This window comes from Phocoena sinus, chromosome 19 (genome assembly GCF_008692025.1).
Source record: "Phocoena sinus isolate mPhoSin1 chromosome 19, mPhoSin1.pri, whole genome shotgun sequence".
NCBI lineage: Eukaryota > Metazoa > Chordata > Mammalia > Artiodactyla > Phocoenidae > Phocoena > Phocoena sinus.
The window spans coordinates 100,205-111,217 of record NC_045781.1 but is presented as its reverse complement, the minus strand read 5'-3'; the positions used below and the strand labels follow the sequence as shown (position 1 = coordinate 111,217).

Genomic DNA, 11,013 nt, shown 5'->3' with positions numbered 1-11,013 from the left:
CGGGTTCGGGCCAACAAAGAGCAGCCCGGATACCCACGCCCACGGCTGGGCCTGCTGGGCTCTCCGTCCTTCTGTCGGGCACAGTGTTCACCTCCCCCTGCTGCCCCGGCTGGCCTATCTCCTGTCGGGTGGTAAGCTCTTCGTCCCAACCGCCATCTCCCGCAGCTACCACCCCTTCTCCAGCCTCGGGGATGACCCAGGACCCTCCCTGGGCTTCCCGCCTGCCCCCCTTGGTCGGTGTCCTCAGTCCCCAGGTGCTGACAGGTGAGTGTTCCCTCCAGACGCTCCCAAACGCTTCACCCCAACATCCTCCCCGGGGCCGGCCCCATGTCCTGTCGGGATGTCCCCTGTCACCAAGCCCCAGCTACATGGCGAGGGCAGGCATCGGGCTTGCAGCAGGCACCGCTGTGTGTCCTGCTGTATACACAGGCATGACCCTGCCCCAGGGTGCAGGAAAGGCAGCCCTATCTCAGGATATGGGGAGACGACTGACTGACTACAGGGCGGACGTCAGCTCTCGGCGCACTAGGCAAGGGCAGCCGGGTTCTCGCTCCCTGGACCCTTTCTCACCTGACTGTGACCCGGCTTTGTTCCCACCCCCGTTGTCCCTCCATTGGCCTCGCTCTTGTGAGCAGAGCAGGACAGTGTGGTCAGCGGTCACAGGCTGAGACACAGGGACACTGGCTGACCCGCGTGCACCCATGCTGACCCCACGGAACGGGCACTGCACCAGGGCCTGTGTGGTGCGGGTTCACCTGCCCACAGAGAGGCCGGGCCTCTGTCCTGGCTCCAGAGGTCACCTTGAGTCTGACGGGAGTGTCCGTGCTCCGTGGGCCTCGCTCCAGGCTGCTCTGTGCTGACGGCGTGATACACGGTGGGGCTTCCTTCCCCGGGGGCTGGAGGCCGAGGCCGGGCACATGGTGGTCCTCATGTCGACATGACCGACCACAAGAAACCCTGCACCTCAGGATTCAGGAGGGCTTCCCTGGGTGGCCACACCCAAGGGACCCCCGACGCTGCTCCTGACCTCTGCCCTCGGCTGATTTTAGTCTACATCCTAAGCAACTCTGTGTCAGCTGCAAAGAGAGGGAGCTTGTTCGTACACCCGTCCCGGTGCACGGGGCTCTCGTGGACAGTCCTCTGCCAGGATATGGAGCTCACCTGAGCAGGTACCCAGCAGCCCACGGGGCTCTCGTGGAGAGCCCTCTGCCAGGATATGGAACTCACCTGAGCAGGTACCCAGCAGCCCACGGGGCTCTCGTGGACAGCCCTCTGCCAGGATATGGAGCTCACCTGGGCATGTACCCAGCAGCCCATGGGGCTCTCGTGGACAGGCCCCTCCTAGGATATGGAGCTCACCTGAGCAGGTACCCAGCAGCCCATGGGGCTCTCATGGTCAGGCCCCTCCCAGGATACAGAGCTCGCCTGGGCAGGCACCCGACAGGGCTGGCCACACAGGAACCGTGCACATAGCCCTCATTGCAGAGCACCCCCAACTCACCTGTTGGTCAGAGCTGACCCTGAGCACCTCAGAGCAGGACCTGAATTAACAAACAGCAGCTCCTGGACAGGTCTGTGAACCTGGGCTTCACTCTGAGTGGCCTCCCTCCACCGCGTCTTCCAGAGGCTTCCATTGTCGCCGGGGCACCAGGCCTCCGTCTCCACCCACCACCCCACCTCTCCCTGACTCCTGGGTTCCTCTCATTACGAGAGGGTCTTCTTAAAGTTGTTTCCCACTCATGGACCAGATAAAATGATTAGAAAACAGGACTTCCCTGGTGGCGCAGAGGTTGAGAGTCCGCCTGCCGATGCAGGGTACACAGGTTCGTACCCCGGTCCGGGAGGATCCCACATGCCGCGGAGCGGCTGGGCCCGTGAGCCATGGCCGCTGAGCCTGCACGTCCGGAGCCTGTGCTCCGCAATGGGAGAGGCCACAACAGTGAGAGGCCCACGTACCGCAAAAAAAAAAAAAAAAAAAAAAAAAAAAAAAAATTAGAAAACAAGCCAGAGCTGCAGCCCCTTGTCTATTCTGACTCAGGAGCCCACACCTGTTCCTTGGACCTGGCCGGTGCAGCAAGGTCCATTTTCTGCAACTGTGAACTCCTGATGGGCGAGGATTGGCTGACCTGGGCAGCCTGCCCGTGCCGGTGAGCCCTCCCCAGGTGTGCGTGGGCTGAGGTCAATATAAACACCGCTCCAGGCAGCAAGAGCCCCTGCATCTGTGCCTGACGCCATATTCTCTGCCCCCTCAGCAGTGTCGGGGCTGGGCTGGTGGGAGGGAGTGAGGGGCCACGGATTTGTGGGTGGCCCGGTGTGAGTGGGGCTCTGTTGGACTTTCTCCAGGAGTTGCCGGGCTGCCACCTGCTAAAGAAGAGGATGTGTCACCCGTACCTGCCGCTGGAATTTCTCCCCGGGCAGAGGTGAGGAAGGAGAAAAGCAGTGGGGGCCGGGACAGGAGGGGTATCTCAGGCAGGGAAATGGAAAGCTTCCAGAAGAGCGCCCGCGGCCAGGACCATCCCTGCTGGCCTGCAGGCACCAAGTCGGCCTGCGTGCTGTGGCTGGGGTGGCTCCACGACCCTTCCTCTAGGCTTTCAAGTCCTTGCACACATTCAGGTGTTTTACCTGGGAAGGTTGGGAACAGTTCAGCAGCAGCTGGCCTGGGGCTCAGCTCACGTTTACCCACAGACGCCTCGGCACGGTCCCCCAGCTTTGCAATGAGGACGCTCCTTGCGGGGGGTTGGGGGGGGGCGCTGCTGGCTGCATGCGAGACGATTCCCCACCTCTGACCAACTTCAGAATTGTTTACTGCTGGAGCAAGCGCCCTGATAGGGTTTTCATCTGTATAACTGGTGGGTTCTGTTTTTTTTTTTTCTTTTTTGGTTCAAGGTAGGTTTTATTCCTCTTTTTTGTATTTATAGATATAAGCATGGAAATCATTCATTCATATAAATACATCTATGGGAAGGGAAGAACTTTATTTTCTGTTTTATTTTTTAAATTATATATATATATATGTATATATATATTTTCTACAGGCTCCGGACGCGCAGGCTCAGCGGCCATGGCTCACGGGCCCAGACGCTCCGCGGCATGTGGGATCTTCCCGGACCGGGGCACGAACCCGTATCTCCTGCACCGGCAGGCGGACTCTCAACCATTGCGCCACCAGGGAAGCCCTAAATTTTATATATTTAAAAAAATTTTTTAATTTAATTTTTTTTTTATACAGCAGGTTCTTATTGGTTATCTATTTTATACATATAAGTGTATACATGTCAATCCCAGTCTCCCAATTTATCCCCCCCGCCCCCGCCATGGCGTTACCCCCTTGGGTAACGTTTGTTCTCTACATCTGTGTCTCTATTTCTGCCCTGAAAACTGGTTCATCTGTACCATTTTTCTAAGTTCCACATATATGCATTAATATACAATATTTGTTTTCCTCTTTCTGACTTACTTCACTCTGTATGACAGTCTCTAGATCCATCGACTTCTCTACAAATGACCCAATTCATTCCTTAAGGCTAATAGTCCGTTGTATATATGTACCACATCTTTATCCATTCGGCTGTCTGTGGGCATTTAGGTTGCTTCCATGACCTGGCTATTGTAAATAGTGCTGCAGTGAACATTGGGGTGCATGTGTCTTTTTGATTTATGGTTTCCTCTGAGTATATGCCCAGTAGTGAGATTGCTGGATCATATGGTAATTCTATTTTTAGTTTTTTAAGGAACCTCCATACTGTTCTCCATAGTGGCTGTATCAGTTTACATTCCCACCAGTAGTGCAAGAGGGTTCCTTTTCTCCACACCCTCTCCAGCATTTGTAGTTTGTAGATTTTCTGATGATGCCCATTCTAACAGGTGCGAGGTGATACCTCATTGCAGTTTTGATTTGCATTTCTCTAATAATTAGTGATGTAGAGCAGCTTTTCATGTGCTTTTTGGCCATCTCTATGTCTTCTTGGAAGAAATGTCTATTTAGATCTTCTGCCCATTTTGGTATTGGGTTGTTTGTTTTTTTTAATATTGAACTGCATGAGCTGTTTATATATATTGGAGATTAATCCTTTGTCCATTGATTCGTTTGCAAATATTTTCTCCCATTATAAGGGTTGTCTTTTCGTCTTCTTTGTAGTTTGCTTTGCAAAAGCTTTTATGTTTCATTAGGTCCCATTTGTTTAGTTTTCTTTTTTATCGCCTTACTCTAGGAGGTGGATCAAAAATGATCTTGCTGTGACTTATGTCAGAGTATTCTTCCTATGTTTTCCTCTAAGAGTTTTATACTGTCCGGTCTTACATTAAGGTCCCTAATCCATTTTGAATTTATTTTTCTGTATGGTGTTAGGGGGTGTTCTAATTTCATTCTTTTACATGTAGCTGTCCACTTTTCCCAGCACCACTGATTGAAGACACTGTCTTTTCTCCATTGTATAGTCTTGCCTCCTTTGTCATAGATTAGTTGACCATAGGTGTGTAGGTTTATCTCTGGGCTTTCTTTCTTTTTCTTTTTTTTTTCCTTTTACACCTTCATTGGAGTATAATTGCTTTACAATGGTGTGTTAGTTTCTGCTGTATAACAAAGTGAATCAGCTATACCTATACATATATCACCATATCCCCTCTCTCTTGCATCTCCCTCCCACCCTCCGTATCCCACCCCTTTAGGTGGTCACAAAGCACCGAGCTGATCTCCCTGTGCTATGTGGCTGCTTCCCACTAGCTATCGATGTTACATTAGGTAATGTATATATGTCCATGCCACTCTCTCACTTTGTCCCAGCTTACCCTTCCTCCTCCCTGTGTCCTCAAGTCCTTTCTCTCCATCTGTGTCCTTAATCCTGTCCTGCCCCTAGGTTCTTCATAAACTTTTTTTTCTTTAGATTCCATATATCTCTGTTAGCATACGGTATTTATTTTTCTCTTTCTGACTTACTTCACTGTGTAGGACAGACTCTAAGTCCATCCATCTCACTACAAATAACTCAGTTTCATTTCTTTTTCTGGCTGAGTAATATTCCATTGTATATATGTGCCAGATCTTCTTTATCCATTCATCTGTCGATGGACACTTAGGTTGCTTCCATGTCCTGGCTATTGTAATAGAGCTGCAATGAACATTGTTGTACGTGACTCTTTTTGAATTATGGTTTTCTCAGGGTAAATGCCTAGTAGTTGGATTGCTGGGTCGTATGGTACTTCTATGTTTAGTTTTTTAAGGAACCTGTATACTGTTCTCCCTAGTGTCTGTATCAATTTACATTCCCAGCAACAGTGCAAGAGCGTTCCCTTTTCTCCAATAAATGCCTCTCCAGCATTTATTGTTTGTAGATTTTTGGATGATTGCCATTCTGACTGCTGGGAGGTCATACCTCAATGTAGTTTTGATTTGCATTTCTCTAATGATTAATGATGTTGAGCATCCTTTCATGTGTTTGTTGGCAATCTGTATATCTTCTTTGGAGAAATGTCTATTTAGGTCTTCTGCCCATTTTTGGATTGGGTTGTTTGTTTTTGTGATATTGAGCTACATGAGCTGCTTGTAAATTTTGGAGATTAATCCTTTGTCATTTGCTTCATTTGCAAATACTTTCTCCCATTCTGAGGGTTGTCTTTTCATCTTGTTTATGTTTTCCTTTGCTGTGCAAAAGCTTTGAAGTTTCATTAGGTCCCATTTGTTTTGGTTTTATTTCCGTTTCTCTAGGAGGTGGGTCAAAAAAGGATCTTGCTGTGATTTATGTCATAGAGTGTTCTGTCTATGTTTTCCTCTAAGAGTTTTATAGTGTCCGGTCTTACATTTAGGTCTCTAATCCATTTTGAGTTTATTTTTGTGTATCGTATTACGGAGTGTTCTAATTTCATTCTTTTACGTGTAGCTGTCCAGTTTTCCCAGCACCACTTACTGAAGAGACTGTCTTTTCTCCACTGTATATCCTTGCCTCCTTTGTCATAGATGAGTTAGCCATAGATACGTAGGTTTATCTCTGGGCCTTCTATCCTGTTGCATTGATCTATATTTCTGTTTTTGTGCCAGTACCATATAGTCTTGATTACTGTAGCTTTGTAGTATAGTCTGAAGTCAGGAAGTCTGATTCCTCCAGCTCTTTTAATCTCCCTCAAAACTGCTTTGGCTATCCGGGGTCTTTTGTGTCTCCATACAAATTTTAAGATTTTTTTGTTCTAGTTCTGTAGAAAATGCCACTGGTAATTTGACAGGGATTGCATTGAATCTGTAGATTGCTTTGGGTAGTATAGTCATTTTCACAATATTGATTGTTCTAATCCAAGAACATGGTTTATACCTCCATCTGTTTATATCATCTTTGATTTCTTTCAGCAGTGTCTTATAGTTTTCTGAGTACAGGTCTTTTACCTCCTTAGGTAGGTTTATTCCTATGTATTTTATTCTTTTTGTTGCAATGGTGAATGGGATTGTTTCCTTAATTTCTCCTTCTGATCTTTCATTGTTAGTGTATAGGAATGCAAGAGATTTCTGTGCATTAATTTTGTATCCTGCAACTTTACCAAATTCATTGATTAGCTCTAGTAGTTTTCTGGTGGCATCTTTAGGATTCACTATGTAGAGTACCGTGTCATTTGCAAACAGTGACAATTTTACTTCTTTTTTTACAATTTGTATTCCTTTTATCTCTTTTTCTTCTCTGATTGCTGTGTCTAGGACTTCCAAAACTATGTTGAGTAATAGTGGTGAGAGTGGACATCCTTGTCTTGTTCCTGATCTTAGAGGAAATACTTTCAGTTTTTCACCATTGAGAATGATGTTTGCTGTGGGTTTGTCATATATGGCCTTTATTATGTTGAGGTAGGTTCTCTCTGTGCCCACTTTCTGGAGAGCTTTTTTTATATCATAAATGGGTGTTGAATTTTGTCAAAAGCTTTTCCTGCATCTATTGAGATGATCATATTTTTATTCTACAATTTGTTAAGATGGTGTATCACAATGATTGATTTGTGTGTGTTGAAGCATCCTTGCATCTCTGGGATAAACCCCACCTGATCATGGTGTATGATCCTTTTAATGTGTTGTTGGATTCTGTTTGCTAGTATTTTGTTGAGGATTTTTACATCTATATTCATCAGTGATATTGGTCTATAATTTTCTTTTTTTGTAGTATCTTTGTCTGGTTTTGGGATCAGGGTGATGATGCCCTCATAGAATGAGTTTGGGAGTGTTCCTTCCCCTGCAAATTTCTGAAGAGTTTGAGAAGGTTGGGTGTTAGCTCTTGTCTAAATGTTTGATAGAATTCACCTCTGATGCCATCTGGTTCTGGACTTTTGTTTGTTGGAAGATTTTTTTTTTTTTTACATGTTGGGAATAGGAGTTTATTAACTTATTTATTTATTTTTGCTGTGTTGGGTCTTCGTTTCTGTGCGAGGGTTTTCTCTAGTTGTGGCAAGCAGAGGCCACTCTTCATCGCATGGGCCTCTCACTATTGTGGCCTCTTTTGTTGTGGAGCACAGGCTCCAGACACTCAGGCTCAGTAGTTGGGTCTCACGGGCCTAGTTGCTCCATGGCATGTGGGATCCTCCCATACCAGGGCTCGAACCCGTGTCCCCTGCATTAGCAGGCAGATTCTTAACCACTGCACCACCAGGGAAGCCCTGTTGGAAGATTTTTAATCACAGTTTCAATTTCATTACTTGTGATTGGTCTGTTCATATTCTCTATTTCTTCCTGGTTCAGTCTTGGAAGGTTATACCTTTCTAAGAATTTGTCCATTTCTTCCAGGTTGTCCATTTTATTGGCATAAAGTTGGTTGTAGTAGTCTCTTAAGATGCTTTGTATTTCTGTGGTGTCTGTTGCAACTTCTCCTTTTTCATTTCTAATTTTATTAATTTGAGTCCTCTCCCTCTTTTTCTTGAGTCTGGCTAAAGGTTTATCATTTTTGTTTATCTTCTCAAAGAACCAGCTTTTAGTTTTACTGATCTTTGCTATTGTTTTCTTTGTTTCTATTTCATTTATTTCTGCTCTGATCTTTATGATTTCTTTCCTTCTACTAACTTTGGTTTTTGTTCTTCTTTCTCCAGTTCCTTTAGGTGTAAGGTTAGATTGTTTATTTGAGATTTTTCTTGTTTCTTGAGGTAGGCTTGTATTGCTATAAACTTCCCCTTAGAACTGCTTTTGCTGCATCCCATAGGTTTTGGATCATCGTGTTTTTGTTGTCATTTGTCTCTAGGTAGTTTTTGATTTCTTCTTTGATTTCTTCAGTGATCTCTTGGTTATTTATTAACGTATTGTTTAGCCTCCATGTGTGTGTTTTTTACGTTTTTTCCCCCCTGTAATTGATTTCTAATCTCATAGCCTTGTGGTCGGAACAGACGCTTGATATGATTTCAGTTTTCTTAAACTTACTGAGGCTTTATTTGTGATCCAAGATGTGATCTATCCTGGAGAATGTTCTGTGTGCAGTTGAGAAGAATGTGTAATCTGCTGTTTTTGGATGGAATCTCCTATAAATATCAATTAAATCTATTTGGTCTATTGTGTTATTTAAAGCTTGTGTTTCCTTATTAATTTTCTGTCTGGATGATCTCCATTGGTGTAAGTAAAGTGTTAAAGTTCCCTGCTATAATTGTGTTACTGTCGATTTCCTCTTTTACAGCTGTTAGCAGTTGCCTTATGTATTGAGATTCTCCTGTGTTGGGTACATATATATTTATAATTGTTATATCTTCTTCTTGGATTGGCCCCTTGATCATTATGTAGTGTCCTTCCTTGTCTCTTGTAACATTCTTTATTTTAAAGTCTATTGTATCTGATATGAGTATTGCTACTCCAGCTTTCTTTTGATTTTCATTTTCATGGAATATCCTTTTTCATCCCCTCACTTTCAGTCTGTATGTGTCCCGAGGTCTGAAATGGGTCTCTTATAGACAGCATATATATGGGTCTTGTTTTTGTATCCATTCAGCAAGCCTGTGTCTTTTGTTTGGAGCATTTAATCCATTCACGTTTAAGGTAATTATCGATATGTGTTTCTATGACCGTTTTCTTAATTGTTTTGGGTTTGCTTTTGTAGGTCCTTTTCTTCTCTTGTGTTTTCCACTTAGAGAAGTTCCTTTAGCATTTTTTGTAGAGCTGGTTTGGTGGTGCTGAGTTCTCTTAGCTTTTGCTTGTCTGTAAAGCTTTTGATTTCTCCATCGAATCTGAATGAGATCTTTGCTGAGTAGAGTTCTCTTGGTTGTACGTTCTTCCCTTTCATCGCTTTAAATATATCATGCCACTCCCTTCTGGTTTGTAGAGTTTCTGCTGAGAAATCAGCTGTTAACCTTATGGGAGTTCCCTTGTATGTTATTTGTCATTTTTCCCTTGTTGCTTTGAATGATTTTTCTTTGTCTTTAATTTTTGTCAGTTTGCGTACTATGTGTCTCAGCATTTTTCTCCTTGGGTTTATCTTGCCTGGGACTCTCTGCGCTTCCTGGACTTGGGTGACTATTTCCTTCCCCATGCTAGGGAAGTTTTCGACTATAATCTCTTCAGATATTTTCTCGGGTCTTTTCTCTCTCTCTTCTCCTTCTGGGACCCCTATAATGCGAATGTTGTTGTGTTTAATGTTGTCCCAGAGGTCTCTTAGGCTGTCTGCATCTCTTTTCATTCTTTTTTCTTTATTCTGTTCCACAGCAGTGAATTCCACCTTTCTGTCTTCCAGGCCACTTATCCGTTCTTCTGCCTCAGTTATTCTGCTATTGATTCCTTCTAGTGTATTTTTCATTTCAGTTATTGTATTGTTCATCTCTGTTTGTTTGTTCTTTAATTCTTCTAGGTCTTTGATAAGCATTTCTTGCATCTTCTCGATCTTTGCCTCTATTCTTTTTCCAAGGTCCTGGATCATCTTCACTGTCATTATTCTGAATTCTTTTTCTGGAAGGTTGCCTATCTCCACCTCATTTAGTTGTTTTTCTGGGGTTTTATCTTGTTCCTTCATCTGGTACAAAGTCCTCTGCCTTTCATTTTGTCTATCTTTCTGTGAACGTGGTTTTCCTTCCACAGGCTGCAGAATTGTAGTACTTCTTGCTTCTGCTGTCTGCCCTCTGGTGGATGAGTCCATCTTAGAGGCTTGTGCAAAATTCCTGTTGTGACAGGCTGGTGGTGGGTAGAGCTGGCTGTTGCTCTGGTGGGCAGAGCTCAGTAAAACTTTAATCCGCTTGTCTGCTGATGCATGGGGCTGAGTTCCCTCTCTCTTGGTTGTTTGGCCTGAGGCGACCCAGCACTGGAGCCTACCTGGCTCTTTTGTGGGGCTAATGGCGGACTCTGGGAGGGCTCACGCCAAGGAGGACTTCCCAGAACTTCTGCTGCCAGTGTCCTTGTCCCCACGGTGAACCACAGACACCCCCTGCCTCTGCAGGAGACCCTCTAAAACTAGCAGGTAGGTCTGCTCAGTCTTCTATGGGTCACTGCTCCTTCCCTTGGGTCCTGATGTACACACTACTGTTGTGTGCCCTCCAGGAGTGGAGTCTCTGTTGTGACTCTATGTCTCTGAGTGGAGTTGAGACTCTGAGTGGAGTCTCACAGACTCTGGGTCCTGTGAAGCTTCAATGCTTTGCGGTTGTGGAAATCTTATAGGAGACGGTCCACAGCAGGTGAAACTAATGCTGTCAGTGGAGGTGGTGAAGCCAAAGATCTGCAATTCAGACTAAAGGTGCCAATGTACATACAGAACAAAACCATCTCATGTGAATGTAGTTCAGGCACGTTTAACATAAATACAGTCATGTTAATGCCTAACATCTTCTGTCTTGTGCCTTCCCTCAGGGACCCCCTCCTCAGTTCCCGAGGCTCCTGTAACTCATGTACAGAGGAATGGAGAGTGGGCTCTGTCCAGTCTGAGCCCTGAGTTACCCTGTGTGTATCTTAGGATACTTTGTATTTTCTGTGGTGTCTGTTGTAACATCACCGCTTTCATTTCTGATCTATTTGGGCCCTCTCTTTTTAAAGAAACATACTACTATTTTATTCTTTACAGAAGCTTAATAAACGTTTGATCTACTACA

At 44.9% G+C, this 11,013-nt stretch overlaps 1 long non-coding RNA gene across 1 annotated transcript; it reads left to right on the top strand.

The window, feature by feature from the left end:
- The first annotated feature begins 30 nt into the window (after window positions 1–30).
- On the top strand, window positions 31–3,078 carry LOC116744158. The gene is made up of 3 exons (XR_004346977.1): window positions 31–264; window positions 2,344–2,420; window positions 3,036–3,078. It is a non-coding gene; the product is annotated as an uncharacterized LOC116744158 (long non-coding RNA).
- Window positions 3,079–11,013: the final 7,935 nt, after the last annotated feature.